Here is a 19,349-nt window from a genome sequence, read left to right on the forward strand (position 1 = left end):
GAAAGGCGCACGCAGCAGCTTCGCCGCACAGCTGAGGTCTGATGCGGCAAAATACGGGGGAGCGGGTCGATTCGTAACACCTATAAATCACGTTTGGGACATGCCCACGAACCAAACACACCCATTAGTTAAATGTCATCGGTAAGTGACACTCCCAGACACTGCAAGCAAGACTCTTTGCACACTAAATCGAGCACACTATAGAAAGTCTAATAGGATTTAATTAGGCAACTAGTAGAAAAAACATTCGCCCCCTACATCCTAGAGAGGAACATGCACTGTGGGCTTACGGGCTACAAGAAATGATTTTGGTAGCCCACAAATCCCGTTTGGGACATGCCCACGAACCTAACACACTCGTTCATTAAATGTCCACGATAAGCGACAGTCCCAACGGCACTGCAAGCGGCACTCTTTGCCCACTAAATCGACCACTCTAGGAAGTCTAATGGGATTTAAAGAAGCAACTAGTAGAAAAAACATTCGCCCCTACGACATCCTATAGAGGAACATGCACTATGGTCTTATGGGCTACAAAAAATGAGTTTTTGTAGCTGGTAAGTCACGTTTGGGACATGCCCACGAAGCTCACACGCACACTCGTTAAATGCCACTTTAAGCGACAGTCCCAAAGACACTGCGAGCGGCACTCCTTGCCCACTAAATCGGGCGCACTCTAGAAAGTCTAATGGGATTTAAAGAAGGAACCAGAAGAAAAAAACATTCGCCCCTACCACATCCAAAGGAGGAACATGCACTGTGGTCTTATGGCTATAAAAAATGACTTCTTGTAGCCCGTAAATCACGTTTGGGACATGCCAACGATCCTAATACACCCATTTGTTATATGCCCACAATAAGCGACAGTCCCAAAGACACTGCGGGCGTAACTCTTTGCCCACTAAATCGAGCACACTCAAGAAAGTTTAATGGGATTTATAAAAGCAATTGGTAGAAAAAACATTCGCTTCTACAACATCCCATGAGGAACATTTTACAACCTTTAACAACATTTAACTACTTTTAATGAACCTGTAACTAACCACGGCCATTCCACTTTCACAATGGCTATTCAACCCCTTGCCAGGCAGCCAGCTGTCAAACCATAGATGCTCAGCCGTGGTTGAACTTTAGCCATGCAACTTACCCGTCCGGCCGTTCCATTGAAGCAGGGGTTTGAATTGTGGTGTTGCAGCTCTCATCCAACCGAGCCGTTTCTACAGCCAAGTGCAGAATTTATAACATTGTAACAGCAATCATTCATGCTTTTAAGAAAAAAATGAAATTCAGCAACTGACAAAGACTTTGATTACAAAACGTGGGGAAGATTTATTCCCTGCATTGCTGCCCGTACAGTGATGGTGCTTCCGTTTGATGCGTGGTCATGGACAGAGTGCAGCTGCTTTGCTCCAAAGGAAAGCTCAGCTGTCATGCTCAGGAGTGCCTGCAGCAGGGAACAAAGAAAAAAAGGACGAGTTACAACACTGCACAGCCCACAATCACCAAACTCAGCAAGGCAGTTCAAGGCACCTACAGATATATAGTGCTGATGTGCAATGCATCTTGCTTTAAAGAGACCCTGCTACACTCTGAGCAGTGGAAGTGAATCTGCGTGACGTTTAGATTACACTGCCAGGAATACCTCAGCCAAATATTACACATGCACGTGAAGCAGTGGGCGGAGAAATCACTGCGAAAGACGCGGAAAAACCAACTGCACTCTCAATTTTTCTCATTACGCACCCCTGGCATAGCCTAAACAACGTAATTGCGGCCATGGCTGTCCTATTGGCTGCCGCTGGTCAACTTCGTGGCTTATTTCCCGCGTTTCCTGTGACCATCCGCTGTCGTCAGCACTGTGTACCAACCTGTTCTCAGCCTGAACCTGTACACACAATTTTGAGGTTTCTTTTCTGTTTTGAGTGCGCGGAGTTTGAGTGACGGACTAAATACTTCCCTTTCAACACGACAACTTGACAACAAACGTTCATTGTTTTAAAAACGCCCCACCAGCCTGAGTGCACGCTTGTGAGCAGGCCGCAATGCCTGCTTTTTGGTAGCACCAGACCGGAAATAGACCCTTCCAAATTGTGGAGAAAAGAAGAAAACCTTCCAGCCTGTGATATATCGAAGGCCCCCAAAGAGAAAGCCACTAGCTTATCCCATTCCTGGAGAGAGCGCACAGCTTTCGTCGCGTTTTCCGCAGTCGAGCTGAGAGGGAACAATTATACGTGATTTCTCATTGCGCATAGTTTCAGTGATAGTGAAGGGATTTTCATAATTCTTGCGGGAGGAGATTGCTCGGACAATAGACTAACTCGAAATACATTCCAAGTAGTTGATGGTAAGTGCTACAGGGTACCTTTAAGGATAAAATTCCAGAGAGAACATTTATCATGAATCTTGAGTTACCAGTACTTGTTGTCTAGTTACAAAAAATTTCGACAACCTTTAGGGAAAGTTCAAACAATAGATGGTCCAAAGCTATTTTTCAAAGATACAACTGGTTCGAAGCACTGGTTCAAAAAAAAGTGAACCAGTACAGAGGAAATAAAACAACTTAACCATAGCGACAATGTTTTAGCAGACGGCCCCACAACCTCACGAGGTTAAGACAAAGCTGAGAGTTTCTAAATTTAAACTATAGTTATCATTTAAACCGTGCTTTATCAATAGCCATTACTGATGATGCACAGCTAGGCTCTTTCACACAGCTCAGTGGCTGCTGCCAGAACCTTTCAGTCGTAACACAAATAGTCCATACTGACATGAGCTCACTGAAAATGACCTTTGTTGGTCTAAACAACAAGCAAGACACTGCTACAAACTAATTTATGCTTGCAATGATTGTGCCTTATGTGTAGTTAACAAAATAACTGCAACTCCAAAAAGCAACATATGCTCCAACCATACTTCGGCAAAGTTGGCACGGCTCACTCAAACTCACTCACAATTTTTTTTTTCGAATCACCACTCACTCAAACTCAGACTCAATGCTGAGCAGCACATCTGCGCTCACTCAAACTCAAACTCACATTGAGCGCAAAACTCAGAACTCACTCGGACTCAAAACTCAAAATGTACTCAGAACTCAAAATGTACTCAAAACTAAATATGGACTGAAAACTCAAAATGTACTCAAAACTCAAAATGTACTCAAAACTCAAAATGTACTCAAACTCAAAGTGTAACTCAAAATGTACTCAAACTCAAAGTGTACTCAAACTCAAAGTGTACTCAAAACTCAAAATGTACTCAAACTCAAAACGTACTCAAACTCAAAATGGACTCAAAACTCCAAATGGACTCAAAACTCCAAATGAACTCAAAACTCAAAATGTACTCAAAACTCAAAATGTACTCAAAACTCAAAATGAACTCAAAACTCAAAATGAACTCGGAACTCAAAATGGGCTGAGAACTCAAAATGAATTCAGAACTCAAATGGCCTCACAACTCTCTCATGCTAGGAATTTACTCGGGGTTAGGTGGACTCTGATTTTATTAGCAGTCAGTGTTTTCAAATTCACGCGTGGTAAAAATATTACGGGTGCAAATTGGTGAGCTCAAACTCTTGCATTCACCACGACATGAGACCGTAGCTCCTGTGAGGTCGGAAACAATTTTCGTTGCAGATTTAATACAGCTATACCTGCTGCCCATGAAGAGTAGCGCTGGTGGAAGCAATTGTACGTATATATTGGATACCAAACTCTTGATGTGGGCTCCGTGTTCGCGTTCATGACAGAGGCGGTCCAGGCTCGATGGTGTGCTGGGTCCCCAGATCGAAACAAGCAAGATTGGGTGAGGGGATGTGCTCTCACGGCTCCGTTCATTTATGCCGAAGCTGTTTAGGGTTACGGTTCCGTGCATTCTTGCTCTGCATCCTGAAAAAATGCCTTCTGTCAAAGCGAACTGTCCCCGCGAATCTCTCAAGCGTGAGGCGTTCATGGATATACCTTTGCTGTTTTATTGCGTAGCATTCCTTCCCGAGTACACCCCTCCACCTATCTCCGCCATGATCTTGTAACGCCCTGCATATACACAAAAATGCAGATATCACGGAAGTTCAACCTGTAATCATTATCAAAGCGTAAACGTTGAGAATTGATAAAACTAAATGTTAAAAATCTAAAAAAGAAATAAAAAAAATATCGAAAATGGCAAACCGTGTAACACGGGAATAATCTATCGTCTCAGATTCGGTGCAAATGCAGAGAGTTGTGGCGTGAAAGAATATCGGGTATCAAATTGAGGGTCTCGAGGAGGGAAATCACGTGGGACAAACAAAAAAGTGCCTCGTTGTTTGCTGAGGCACTTGTAGTAGTTTTTATTAGCATTTGCTAGGTGGGATGAGCTCTTGTAGCTTGGAAAAACACCACGCTGTCGTTGCAAGCAATGACCGCCACCGTACCCAACTGCTAACTTCCAGCATGCACGTGTGTGTGTGTGTGTGTGTGTGTGTGTGTGAGTAAGAGAGTGTGTGAGAGAGAGTGAGCAAGAGAGAGTGTGAGAGAGAGTGAGAGTAAGAGAGTATCAGAGTGACAGCGTGAGAGTGAGAGAGAGCGTGTGTGTGAGTGTGTGAGTGAGAGAGAGTGTGTGAGAGAGAGTGAGAGAGTGAGTGAGAGGCAGAGTGAGGTAGACTGAGAGTGAGGTAGAGTGTGACAGAGAGTGTGAGAGTGAGAGAGAGTGTGAGAGAGTGAGTGAGAGAGTGTAAAATTGAGAGTGAGACTGAGACACTGAGAGTGTGAGTGAGTGTGTGAGTGAGAGTGTCAGTGAGAGTGTGAGTGAGAGTAAGTGAGAGTGGGAGTGTGAGTGAGAGTAAAAGTGAGAGAGTGAGTGAGAGTGTGAGTGTGGATGAGAGAGTGAGAGTGTGTTGTGAGTGAGAGTAAGAGTGCGAGTGAGAGTAAGAGTGAGAGTGTGAGTGAGTGAGTTGAGTGTGCATGGAGTGAGAGTGTGAGTGAGAGTGTGTGAGAGTAAGAGTGTGGATGAGAGTGTGAGTGTGTGAGTGAGAGTGTGAGAGCGTGAGTGAGAGTGTGAGTGAGTGAGAGTGTGAGTGTGATTGTGAGTGAGAGTGTGATTGTGAGTGAGTGTGAGTGAGTGAGCGTGTACCTTTTGCTATATACCTTTTGCTATATCATAATTATAACCAGAAAGCATTTTTATGTGTCCCACGTGATCCCCCTCGACGAGATCTTTAATTTGATACCCCACACACCCTAGCAGGGTCATATGAAATTCATACCAGTCAAACTAACCATGACTCTCATGACTGTAACCAGGACGCATTGTTTAAGTGTTCGACGTGATTCCCCTAACTGGAACCTTCAATTTGGAGCCCCACAAGCTTCAGCGGCCTCACCTTGAATTGAACCCAATCTATGCCTCATAATGACTATCTCATGATTCGAACTACAAAGCCTTTTTTATTTGTACCACGTGATTCCCCTCGTCAAGACCGTGAATTTGATACCCTACACGCCCTAGCGGGGTCACTTCGAATTTTACCCCAATATAAGACTCGCCATGACAATCTCATGGTTATAACCAGGAAGCATTTTTGTATTTCTCCCACGTGATTCCACTCATCAAGACCATTAATTTGATACCCATCACATCCTAGCGGAATCAATTTGAATGTTAAACCAATCAATGACTAACCATGACTATCTCATGATATAGCCCGACCACATTTTTGTCCCACGTGATTTCCCTTATCGGAACCTTCAGTTTGATGCCCCGGACACCCAGTGGCATCATTGTGAATTTTAACCTAATTTATGACCCATTTTCACTGTCATGATAATAATCAGGAAGCACGTGATTACCCTCATTGAGACCTTTAATTTGATATGCCACACCCCCTAGCGTCATGAACTTGAATTTTAACCGAATCTATGACTTACCATGACTACGTCTGATATATCCATAACGCATTTTCGTCCCGAATGATTCCCCACATCGAGACCTTGAATTTGATTCCTCACATACCCTCGCAGCGTCATTTTGAATTTTAACCCAATCTATGACTCATTATGACTGCCTGATGACTACAATCAGGAAGCAATTTTTTTATTTACGCCGCGTGATTCCGTTAATCCGGACCTTTCATTTGATACCTTACACACCTTAGCCTCATCAGTTTCACTTTTCACCCAATCTGATGTGGTCATTATTCTGTATTAAGGGACGCTGCCCCGTTAATTCAGCTAATTCATTTGAAGCAGCAGAAAGGACTGCCCCCGGCCCCATTTCCCACCGGCTATCACCTCTTCCTTTGTGACCCCTAGTATATCACGCCATTAACAGTAGCAGGCAAACAACCAGCATGCCAGCGCCGCCGTGTGCTTTCCCACCACCCTTTCCCACGCTCTTAGTGGATCTGTCAGGAGGAAAAGTTAAGACAACCCTTTTTTATGACCTCACCAGTCAATTATCACTCACGCGCCCAGCCGCGAAAATTAGGGCCATAAATATTCAACAAGAAACTAAAAAAAATCAGACACCCCCTCCCTCCCAACCGATCATGCACATCGCGATTGGTGCCGTACCCGCAGGTAACCTGAATTCCGAGCCCACAGTGACGCATGAAACTTAACAGCCAACCATAGCTGCCTGCTATGGTTGGCTGTTAAGCTGTTAAACTCAAAATGGACTCAAAACTCATATGTACTCAGAACTCAAAATGTACTCAAACTCAAAATGTACTCAGAACTCAAAATGGACTCAAACTCAAAATGGACTCAAACTCAAATTTAACTCAAAATGGACTCAAACTCAAAATGGACTCAAACTCCAAGTGTACTCAGAACTCAAAATGTACTCAAACTCATAATGTACTCAGAACTCAAAATGTACTCAAAACACAATATGTACTCAAAATGTACTCAAAACTCAATGTACTCAAACTCAAAATGTACTGAAACTCAAAATGTACTCAGAACTCAAAATGGACTCAAAACTCAAAATGGACTGAAACTCAAAATGTACTCAGAACTCAAAATGGACTCAAACTCAAATTGTACTCAGAACTCAAAATGGGCTCAAACTCAAAATGTACTCAGAACTCAAAATGGACTCAAACTCAAAATGTACACAGAACTCAAAATGGGCTCAAACTCAAAATTTACTCGGAACTCAAAATGGACTCAGAATTCACTAGGTCTCAGGCGTACTCAAACTCAATCGGACTCAAACTCAGTCGGTACCCTCGGCTCAAACTCACTCAAGCTCAAACTCACCATGCCACACTAGCCTCGCGCTCACTCAAACTCAAACTCACGCGTGAGTTTGAGTCCAAATGAGTCTGAGTGAGTGGACTCATGAGTGAGTTTGCCGACCTCTGGCTCCAACTCAATATTTTAAAGCTAAACTGTATTACTTCATTGTGAAGAAACTTGTAACCTATTTTTGAGCACAAGTGCCACAGCTTCAATTTGTAGCCCATTGGTTCGGTGAAAAAAACTTTATTCAGCTATTCCTACTATGCAAGCTTGCTGCAAAAATAAAGAGCTGAGCAATTGGTTCCCTGACAGTCCAATGAAAGCTGCAAAAGTAATTTTTTTATCGTAGAGGCACTCTGCTCCCATAAGCTAACGTGCCAGTGTACTGACCCCAAATCCGGTGTTAACAGGAATGGGGACAGAGAGCACAAGCTATTTCAAATTTACACTAAGCAAAACAAGCTCACCCCACACTTCATCTCGTGTATGGGGATGATAACCACAACTTCACAAATGTAGCAAGAAATGAGGAGATGGTGAATTGCCTTTTTTCTGTTTCAATGCAAGGAAATGTCACAAGTTCATGCCTAAACTGCCGAAAATTTCATTTCTTTGCAAAGGTGCCAAGCACAGGCCGCATTTTTAAGTCATATATAGCAGATACTGAGTAGTGGTCCAAATAACTTTTTAACTACAAGGCGATCCAGCAGCTCCGTTCCCAAATCTGCATGCATGTGAACAACTGCCCAAAACATCCTGTAGCCAGAAAATGTGCCTCCATAATTCAACTTGTCTCCATCCCTGCATAAAATTTTTTAAGCTTCCCTGTCCCAGTTACCTAAGTGTAAGGACAACTGTACACCAAGAAAAGCGTTATCTTGCTCTCCTTTCACTATTATATCTGCAAATCAACAAATGTGTCTTCAAATGAATACACGACAAAATCAGTCACGCTGACGTTTGCAAATACATAATAAATTTTTCTCAATCTTATGCTGGTCTGCATCAAATTTCTTTACTTGTAAAGGCACTCACTAAATTTTCCTATTCAGTTTTTGTAAATTTTTGTATTTTGTAATCAAGAAACCAGTTTTTCTTGCTACCAGTGTGTCGAACCGAAAAAAAAATACCGGTTCGGTTACGGTTCTGAATCAGGTGAAATCATTTCGTTCCGGTTCAGTTCGGGAGCTTGAACCCGTTCGCAAACCGGTACGATGATTGAAATTATCAGCGAAATTAGAGAACATTTAGTTTAAAATGAGTCAAATCAAGATACAAACAAAAATTCTAAATGCTGCTGTTCCCCAAGGGCAGTGGCGCAATTGCAAAGCAAACTAAACAATTACAAGATATTAAAAAAAAGATAAAGTGGCGAGGATTTACCGCCCACTTTCTCGCCCAGACTTTATGTTGTCCTAGAGACTATTCATAAGGCCACTGCCAAGAGATATGATGGTCGGATATATTTTCTGCCCTTTCCGTTTTTGTTGAAATCGCAATTGTCGCTATGGGATCACCCATCATGCTAACCATGAAGCCTTAAATTTGGGCCTGCGTACTGGCACGTTCAAATACCAGTGCATAATAAAAATAGCGCACATTTTTTATATTTGTAACAAAACAGAAAAATCCTACAACGGGCGTATAAATACTAAAAATCAATAAGAATATTTGGTCACCGTGAATAATTTGTTAGCTGTCAGCTTATCGAATCTGTTAGCCATACTTTTGTCAAAAGTAAGCTTTAGTTAATGCTCAGTCACTGCATTATTGCTATGACCACTGCAATTGTTTCTGCGACAGCTATCCTCGGTATTCAATGGCGTGGAATGCATGCAGGCAACCAAGTGTGCGCCGCCATATCTGTGGCCAAGCGTCTGTTGGTAGGTGATGTGCGCACGGCCCGCAGATCAGGCACCCCTCTTCTCCACGTCGGGCTCCACGGGCTGGCGGCACTTGTCCATGCTAAGCACGACTGTGAAACACATTACTGTGTTTCACGTTACGAACTCTTCGCCGAACACGAAGTATTGCGGCGAGTTCACTGTGAGTGCGATTAATAACATCTCTGCTGGCGCCACAGTTTAGAATCGGATTGGAATGGAGCAGATGACGCACGCCGGTGTTTTTTTTTTCTTCGGCGTGCGGCCGCAGCGGCCCAGGCCCAAGCGAAGAAATTGACCGCCAAACTTTACAACGAATACCGTCTATACCGGATGTGCATTACAATCAGTATGTCATCGTACCGCCTGACCCCTGGCCATCGTTTCGTGTGCTACATTACGGAATCTTTTAACACATTATGGTGTTACAGAGTGAAAGGGAAATTTGATGCGCGGAGCTTGAGGTAAGACTTTTTTGGGTAGACGCTCTTTACTTCGTCCACAGCACTACTCCCCTCCGGAACGAGTAGCAGTAGAAGTAATGTAGCGACTTGCGCAGTCAGTACAAGTGCACCTTAGAAAAAAAGCATATCTGAAAGACAAAACTGCAGAACAAGCAGGAAAGATGATCGCTGGGCAAATGGGACAGTGTGAGTACTGGCCTGCCTTTCTGCACGTGTCATCTGCTTTATTACTGTTTCTGCTTCCAAGACAAGGTCGAGGGCTGCAGTTTCTTGCCAAGGGATTAAGGGCGCACCTCAACAGTTTTCCCTGAGATATCTGTTATTTGTATCTGTAAAAAACGGAACTTGTCCACTGTACTGTCCTCAAAAACTGACCACGGAACTCACTTCCTTCGCATTGATGACACGTTTGGTTGTGAAAGGCAGGGCAAAGAAAAGTATAGAGCAATATCCATGTCTTGGTGCTTTTTTTTTTTACTTATTCAGTTTTACTTACTTTTTGCGTAATATTTTAAAACGTGATTCGCCTTTTTTGTTGTTGTTTTCCGTGTAAACACATTTTTCAAAAAAACTGGCGCATTTGATGCCCCGTGCTATATCTCTGCTCCGAGGCGCAGCTTATGTTGCAAGCCAGCACACTTATTTTAACCAGCTGGTGATATTAAATGTGGATCAAAATATCGATACACGGACGTTCTCGATTTCAATCTACTTCAGAAAAACGGTCGTGGGAAGGGAGATCGAGGCCGCTTGTAGTCAGCAGCAAACGGCTTAGCCAGTGAGCAGCTCCTGCGGTCACACTTGTCAAGTATTAACAATTTCCAGGTGTCGGACCTTCTAAATAAATTAGGAAATGAAAAAAGTTTCCACACATCGGGTGTGGGCTTTCGCTGCTGCGCAGTGGAGCACTCCTGCAGCCTGATTGCTCCAATAAAGTCGCAGCTAGGGAAGGGCAAAGTCATTTTATATCCCTTGCAAGCTGCCGAGAATGACATTTCGTTTGGTCAGCTTGCACAATGCTCGCGCTTAAAGCAGCAACAACCATTGCTACATTGGTGCTCATTTATTTTCCTTGTTGTTAATAGAGCGTGATAGTGTTCAATTGTCTGGAGGGGAACCCGAAGCGCTTGTCTTGAAACCCTACCTGCTTGCGCTTCAAGTTTTCCTTCAACGACCACCACAGAAGCAGGTCACAATCATTTGGACCGCGGCCCACTCTGCTCTTCGCAGCAACCAGACGGCACACGTCCTGGCCCGAGAACTTGCCCACCGGGCACCGCAAGAAGAGTCGGAGCGAACCTGGCAACCGGTCCTTACATACGCCGACATCACCCAACATTATCGACTAGCGAGACAACTCTATCCACCAGTTACCGATCAGGCCATGAAAGAACAGGAAGTCATCCTAAGACAACTACAGACTAATACCTACCCCTACCCAACACGACTACACGCCATCCACCCTACTCTTTACGATCCCCTATGAACTCACTGCCAAGCACCAGGCACACTGTACCATATGGTCTGGGAATGTCAAATCAACCCAGATCTTCCCCCCATCCCCAACCCTTCACGCGAGCAGTGGGAGAGTACGCTAGCCAGCTCTTGTCTTGAAACGCAGCTTTTGCTCGCGGAAACGGCGAAGACAGCCGGCCGTACCAACGGAGTCTGGGACTGCAGACCCCCCGACCACAAATATACTCACTTCAACTGTGATTAAAGTTTCTCTCTCTCTCTCTCTCTCTCTCTCTCTCTCTCTCTCTCTCTCTCTCTCTCTCTCTCTCTCTCTCTCTCTCTCTCTCTCTCTCTGGAGGGGAAAGTGCGTGAGTGGGTGCGAAGTTGATGTTACGTGAAAGAAAAAAAAAAACGCCTGAATTGCATTGACTGTGCAATATCAACAATGGAGGGTAGAACCATTATTTATTTTTTCGGTTCAGTTCCAGTTCGGGTTCAGGGTGCTCAAAAAATAACGGTTCGGGTTTGGGTTCAGTTCTGGCAAAAATACTGGTTCAGTTCCGGTTCGACACCCTGGTTGCAGCAATAAAAAAAGCTTCCCTTTTCACTCAATACTCCATCAAACAAGCTGACTATTTTTGCATCTTTATAGTGTGCCTAAAAAGAAGCACACAAAGATTTTGGCCAGCAAAAAAAAGTAAAAATCCGAAGTGCTGGATATCTGAAGAAGATGGTTACTAACTAAAGCGAAAATATGGCAACTCTGAACAAAAGTGGCTTAGGTGGGACGTGGCTTTCAAAATCAACTTTTTTATTTCTTGTGGATTTTGATTGAAATTGGCACAGCAACTGGGAATGCTTCTATGATAACACCATAAAATTAAAGTAATAATATGAAAACTTTTTTATTTATTAAATTTTCTTTATGTTCCGCTCGTACCGAGCTGGAGTGGCGTATAAATAGGGCTCCGTGTTTTCGGTTTTATCCGAAAAAATCCGGTAAACATTCGCCGGTAAAATTTTCGACAATTCGGATTTATCCGATGAACTCCAATTTCAAGGGCCAAAATGACCTGGTTCCGTTCTTTATCCAAAGGGCAAGTTCTAAGCGCTCATTGATACATCCTCTGGTTTGACCGATGTAATGTTTACCGTGCGTCGACAGTATCTCGGAGACCGCAACCATCGCATTTACTAACGACATTGTCGTGCACGAAGCGAGAGACGTCAACAGGTCAACAAATGCACGGGCCCCGGGAGCGCGACATGGCTTCTTGATATACGGTCCCCTGGCGACAGCGGCGCTGCGCCCAGACAACATCGAATATACGGTCCCCGGGCTTCGCTGCCCGCTTCTGCGCGCGGCGCGTTGGGGGTCTGTGATTGGTCTGCTCTTCCTCGCATGAGCGGGCGAGAGAGAACAGTTTCAGACAGCCAGCGCGGAAAGCCTGCTGGCGGGAAGCGTGGCATGCTCACATGACGCATTTCTGTAGCGCGTCAACAGAAATTTTGTGCAAGCAAAATGGGAAGGAAACGAAAGCTTTGCAGCGACTACGTAAAGGATACGTATAGTGATTTTGAAGAGTCAACGTCCTCTGAAGGAGTCATCGTTTGCAAGCTTTGTCGTGTGACAGTTAGCATTGCCAACAGCAAGGGCGCCGTGAGAATTGCGGAGCATTTACAATCGCAGCACCACGTCCGTATGAAGGCGCGCCGTTCGGACACAAGTAAGTCCTTGCTGAATTGTTGGTGCTTTGAATTTACGGCTACGTGAGAGTGGATGTAGCATGTTTCGTTCAGTTTCACGAAGTTTCGTCGTGCACGCTTACTTCTATGCCAGGGTCTAAACAGACTTGCATTGTCGTAGTCCGATTTATTCACATCGTCTTGTTATTCCTATCTCACAGGCAAGTCGCCACAGCAAAGCTTGCTGGAAGAATGCATCACTCGAGACCGCTCAAAGAGAGAAGACGCGAATGACATCCCGCACCAGTTTTGCCGTGCACTCTGTCATGCTGGGATTCCGCTGCACCAGGCTGATGGACCTCTTGGCAGCCTTTTTTGAAGCAAGTGTCCGGCGGCACGCACGATGTCATGTAGTGACCAACTATATCGGAAATACCTACATGAGGTCAGTGACAAAGACCTTGCGACGATAAGCTCTTTGATGAAAGACCAGCCAATTTCCGTCACCATCGACGAGTCGCCGGAACCACGCGGACGTCCGGCCGTGGCGGTGCTTGCAACATTCTACGGTGACGAGCTTCCTGGACGTAGAACCCTCATGATAGACTTGCAAATGGTTCAGCAGTGTAACGCAGTATCAATTGCCATGTTGATGCAAACCGCCCAACAGAAGGTTGGAAAGACCTTAGGTGACATAGCTGTATTGTGCTCCGACTCAGCCTCCTAAATGCAGAAGCTGCACAAGGACTTGCAACTCTCCAACCCCGAATTCAAAGCGCTTCACTTCAAAGATCCGTGCCACCTACTCAACAACGCTCTGGAGGAAGGAATCAGGACGAGCCCGTTCAACGTACTTCACGATTTTGTTGTGCACTTTCCTGCCCTGTTGAAATCATCGCGGGAGCTGCGCCGAAAGTTTGGTCTTGTGTGCTTGGCCATGGGCATGGCCATCAAGTCACTGAAAACCGTATGTCCGTCGAGGTGGTTCTCTTTTTATGAAGCTCTAGAAGATATTTTGGACTACTGGCGCGCCATTTTGTCTTTTTTGAGAAGCGACGAAGCCAAAAGAACGAAGTGTGAGAAGCTAAAGAGTCTTATTTCATCGCCTGAAGCTGTGCACGACTTGCTTGTTAAGATGAGGTTTCTGAAGACCAATTCGTGTGCCGTGATCTCTATCATTAAGGAAGTTGAGGCAGAGAGTACCCTGGTACACCAAGTTTATCCCATACTGGGGGTTCGTTTGCGCGCACTCACCACTCAATGGCGTTATCCAACCGAGGTCTTCACATCAGATGTCACAAGTGTGTTAGACCTCCTTGAGGAGAATGACCGCTTAACGACTGTCGCAGGCTTTCACGGACACTACGCTGCTGCCGCCGAAAAGTGGAGACAGACATCTGAGAGGAACCCGTGCGATCCACTCCAGTACACCAAAGAATCATTTTGGTACTGTGTTCAAATTGTGAATCCAAATGTGAAGCACGAGCTGCCCCGCGCGTTCGAAACCTGTGCGCCTATTTTTCAATTAGTGCTTCTTTAAACTGACGACATGAGCCAGCTCCTGAGTGATTTTGTGAACTATCAGTGCTACGAGATATGTAACATTGTTGAGCCCCTGTCGTTTTGGAGACTTCACAATGTCGAGTGGCCAGTGCTTTCTCTCTGCGCGCTGCGTCTTCTGGCGCTTCCTGTTTCTAGCGCTAACGTTGAACGGGCCTTTTCAAATAAGCTCAGAGTCGTCAATCGGAAGGAGCGCGCTTCGATCACTGACAGCAACCTCGCAAAGTATGCTGGCGTGTTTTACAACAAGCTTTAAGGTAAGGTTGTTATACGCACAAATACAGGTGTTCTGTGTTCAGGTATTTCGCTTGTGCATACAGTCGAATCCCGCTACAACGAAATTGACGGGACGTGCGAAAAATTTCGTTGAAGCGAAAATTCGTTGAGGCGAAATCTGCCGCAACACACCACGGAAAGGCCAGAAAAATAGCCCCGTATGCTTCCGCATCATTGGCAGCATAATACAATGTTTAGAAAAAGGAGTGATGCGCAATAACGTCATGTTTATTCGGATAACTAACATACCAATGGTTATCTGTTCTTTCATTGCACGCGAAGAACGCGTTGTGGAGTGGGGTGAAGAAATGCAGGCGCAAAACGTATTGCTGTACAACAAGGCGTGTCCACCGAGCTGATTACTTGCAGATAGCTGCTAGGCCGTCGCAAGCCCCCCTCTCACTTGTAGCAGGAGCAGTGCCGTTATCTTATCATCTGACACGGCGCGGCAGCTACTGACCTTGGCAGGTTAGACGCGCGCGCTTGCATTTAACACAACTGCGCGCTCATGACTAAGATAGGATGACTTGGCTTCAAGACCAAACACGCAAACATGATTTTTGCTCTTGGCTATTAAGAATGGTAGAAGGAAAACGGCAAGCTCACAACGCATACATGACGGCGCCGCGCCAGCAGCGGAGCACATTTGTGCGATTTCAACTGGATACGGATTGGCTGTAGCTCCGGCTTGGCGAACCGGGCCTGCGCCTCATGTAAAGATGGCCAGCCACATCGTTATCACCATCAAACAATGGCGTCCGCCTATGAGTTTTTTTTTTTTTTTTTGCGGTGTGGCCGCACCGCGCATGTTTTCGGTGAAACTAAGCGTCCTGAATGTATAAAAAGTTACAGATAGCTGGCGCTATGCTTATTTTATTGTAAAATAATTGTTCAAACCCAGTCCAAATCATCGAAAATTTCGTTGAAGCGAAAGCAAGCCTGACAAATGGTTCGTTGTGGCGAGGACTTTGTTGCATGGACTTCTATGGCTGGCTGACGGGGAATTGGAAATATTTCGTTGAAGCGGAAATTTCGTTGAAGCGGCGTTCGTTGTAGCGGGGTTCGACTGTATATGTTTTTGTGCATTGAAACCTTCTAGAAAAAGTAAAATGTGCTTCGTGTGTTTTCATGTTTTAGTATTCAGATATGAACTGATCTAAGATTTTGGGTTTTGAGAATAATGCAAAACTCCGAATATCAGAGAATTGGAGACTTAAGGGAAATAAACTCCGATAAACGCCGAATTTCCGCCAAAAATATAAACTCTGATAAACACCCGCCGATTTTTAAGACAAATAAACACCGAAAACACGGAGCCCTACGTATAAAACATGATAGAAAACGTGTTCGAAGTGCTTTGCATTCCTAAATAAATGGACGAGGTCGTGAGAGTTTTAGAATTTTCTTTTACAACACAATGTTTTTTAGTTTTCATTTTTTTAGAGGTTACGCACAACAGGCATGTTGACTCTGAGTGACTATTTGAATAAAAAAATTACAAAAAACAAGTCTGGAAAACCAAGAGTGTCACAGCCTCAACTGTTCATCAAGGAATGAATGCAAGAAACGGAATCAAAATAGACTCAGCGGTCACGAAGAAATCCCTGGAACAAGCGACACAGGTGGCAAAAAAAACTGTTTTGAGAAAATGGCTTCCGAAATTGCAACATAGGTTTCACTCATCAAAAGTCGTCAGGGTTGTAGTCTTTCGTGTCCTTTTGAACATGAGGCTTTTGGAAGGCCATGCCTTGACATTAAAGTGCCTTTTGCAGCCTTTCTCTTTTCACAAAACATAATTTTCAGCCCCTCTGTGAAGAGTACATAGCCCAGTTTGCAGAACAAATGGAGGGGGAGATGGCTTTTCATGGGCTTTCAATGCAAAGTACGTTTGCTGGTTGGCTGTATCGCACTGGACAACTTCCCTTTGTAGGGAAGTTATCCAGTGCGGCAACATGGCAACAAGTGAAGCATTTTTTTGCTTAAATTTGAAAATTTTGGGCTTCTTTTGTTATATCATCTTGCCTGGCACAGCAACTTGGTACTCATACGTGTATGTGTTCATTGCCAAAAGTTTGCATACTACAAGGATGCAAATGAGCTACTTTGAAGCTTGGTATAATATTCTGCATAACTCCAACTTCAATACAAGAGCATTTTCTTTACTATTTTTGACATTCAAGGCATCCAATATTTCTCGCAGCACAGCCAGTATGCTGTGTATGCATCGATGCATGCATTGGTATCAATAATTTTCCTAAAAAATTCACTGTTAAATGCTGCGGCAGTAAGGTACATCTTTAATGCAGAGAACATATTTTTATTCCTATATTCCTAACTCAAACCTGTTGGCATGATTATTAGAAGTGCACAAGAACGTTGTGCAAGAAAAGCGATATGCCTCGCACGCATCGCAGCGCACGCTTACCGCGACATATCATAGTTTGATTATCCTCGATATGCCTGGTCAGGTCTCTTCTAAGATTAAATCTAACGTTGCAGGCATTAATTACAACTACTGGCGTTCAATTGTAACCGGTTGCACAGTCATGTGATGCTCCAAAGTGCGCCGGCTATGCCGTGCGCGCCGCAGCAACAAAGGTTGACTCCAGATAAAATGTTAAAAGATCAATAAACCCTTCAGTGGACATCCCGCTAGCATTCCGAAAACGGACCAGTTTTATCTGGAGTCAACCTTTGTCGCTTGTAATGACCAGTACTATGTGCAGAAAGATGGTGTCTGTACTGGTTCCTGCGTTGCCCCTATACTTAGTGAAATCTTTTTAGCCAATTGTGACAAACGCATTGCAGCACGCCTCAACCACAGTATAGTTAAGTGTTTTAGATATGTTGATGCTTTCATTGTTTTTGTGAATGTGGACAGCCATCAGGATAGACGGGGTGTGATTGACAGTGTTTGAGATGTTTCTAGGAGGTGTTCAAAGGGATCGAAGTTCACTTTTGAGGAACCTGATAATGGAGCCATTCAGTTTCTGGATGTAAAACTACGTTTTACCAAGGGGCATATATGCTGGATGTACCAACCGCACTCAAAAAGCAGATTTTGAATTACGCTTCAGGCCCCACCTAGTCGGTTAAGCGCGGCATAGCGGCGAACTGTCTGCGCGAAGCCCTCCAGGAGTTGTGCGCGCACAAGGTAGCTGGTAGGGTGCAAGCTCAAGTGGCTCGTCTGACGCATGCGGGCTCCGCTTTGGAGTTGGTGGCTTCGGTCGCAGAAAGCCTCATCAAGGTGGTTGAAGCCGGTAAGGGCTCTCCAAGGGGAGAAGACGCCAACCGGGAGGGGTTGCGATGCGTAGCCGTGCCATTGGATTGGAGGTAGAGCTAGAAGAAACAATCTAATAGTTTTTTGCATTCCAGAGAGCGCAGATGAAACTAGAGAGGCCATTGAACAGATGGTATTTAAAGCTGTATTTTCTGATCGCCTTGGCGTCCAGGTTTTGTCAGTGGAACGTATACATAGACTGGGCAAAATGCTTGCAGATCGAGAACAACCTGCCATCATGCGATTTTTTAATTTCAACGAAAAGGAGGAAGTCTTTAACAATTGTAATAAACTTAAGGGAACGAATATAAGTATATCGGATGATTGCTCGCGAGAAACACTGAAGGAAAGAAAGCTTCTTTGGCTCTCCGCCCAAACTGACAAGCAAAACGGCGTGAAGGTTAGACTCGTTTACGATAAGCTGTTCATCAACGATCATGTCTACACATGGGACATTCAGTCTAATCTTCGTGTACAACTTCCACCTCGCGAAGGCACTGCCCCTAGTAAATCTGGCCGTCACGATTGATACTCAAAACCATCCGAACTAAGGATAATCAACGTAAATGCCTGAAGCATTTTTAATAAAACCGAACTGCTGGAATGATTATCTTTGCTACATGACCCACACTTGATTGCGGCAACAGAAACCTGGCTAAATAAAGATATAAGCAGTGATGAAGTTTTTCCAAATCGTTTAACGTTCTTCAAAAAGACCGAGCGGTATGGGGTGGGGGCGTGGCATTGCTAATAAAAGATACACTCAGAGCGTGGCATTGCTAATAAAAGATACACTCAGATACGAGCCCTTGCCATTAATCGACACGCATGAAAGTATGTGGTGCAAGCTTTTTTTGGGCGATGTAGTCTTAGTAGTTGGCGTGGTATATCGGCCCTCCGGAAGTCCCATAGATTTTCTTACTCAGCTAGGTCACCACTTATCAGAGCTAACGAATGACAGAAGCAGAATTATTCTTACCGGGATTTTAAAATACCTGATGTAAACTGGGATGCTAGGATTGCGGGGCCCACAGAGCGGACGCATGCTGACACTATGCTAGAGATAATGGCCAAACATAGCCTCATCCAAGTTGTAAACGGGCCGACCCGAATACAGGGACAATGCCAGACTACCCTTGACTTATTATTCTTATCAGATGAAACGTTCGGGTGCGAAGTCGACATCAAAGACGGAATTTCTGATCATAAAGTTGTAGTGGCTAGTCTCAGAATTAAACATAAAATAAATAACGTCAAAGCTCCTACTGTGAACGTTTATGATTTCGAAAATGCCGAAGACTTATCAATCCTCGATTACCTTGAATTGGCTCTTGACAGAATGCCGCAGGAAGATGATGTAAATTCGCTCTGGGCGTACTTCATATCTGTCGTTGGCCACTGCCTTCCCCAATTTGTGCCCCTAAAACGTAAATGCATTAAAAAAGCCAACCCCTCGATAACGCGAAATCTCTTCCATATAAAAAAAGGCTAAATTGCACGCGAAAAAAACCTACGAAAAATC

At 44.5% G+C, this 19,349-nt stretch overlaps 1 long non-coding RNA gene across 8 annotated transcripts in view; it reads right to left on the bottom strand.

Annotated features, from left to right (window-relative positions):
* Positions 1 to 1,304: 1,304 nt before the first annotated feature.
* Positions 1,305 to 19,349, bottom strand: part of LOC144138694 (uncharacterized) — a 57,917-nt gene continuing 39,872 nt past the window's right edge. For 4 of the 8 annotated variants that reach the window (XR_013315943.1, XR_013315944.1, XR_013315937.1 and 1 more), the window contains one exon: positions 1,305 to 1,444. This is a non-coding gene — a long non-coding RNA (uncharacterized LOC144138694). Of the gene's footprint in view, positions 1,445 to 3,652; positions 3,888 to 3,959; positions 4,035 to 19,349 lie in introns of all 8 variants that reach the window. The other 4 variants (XR_013315941.1, XR_013315942.1, XR_013315938.1 and 1 more) reach the window with 4 other exon arrangements.

This window comes from Haemaphysalis longicornis, unplaced genomic scaffold, assembly GCF_048455015.1.
Source record: "Haemaphysalis longicornis isolate Haplotype H1 unplaced genomic scaffold, Haemaphysalis longicornis Haplotype H1 scaffold_5, whole genome shotgun sequence".
Lineage (NCBI taxonomy): Eukaryota > Metazoa > Arthropoda > Arachnida > Ixodida > Ixodidae > Haemaphysalis > Haemaphysalis longicornis.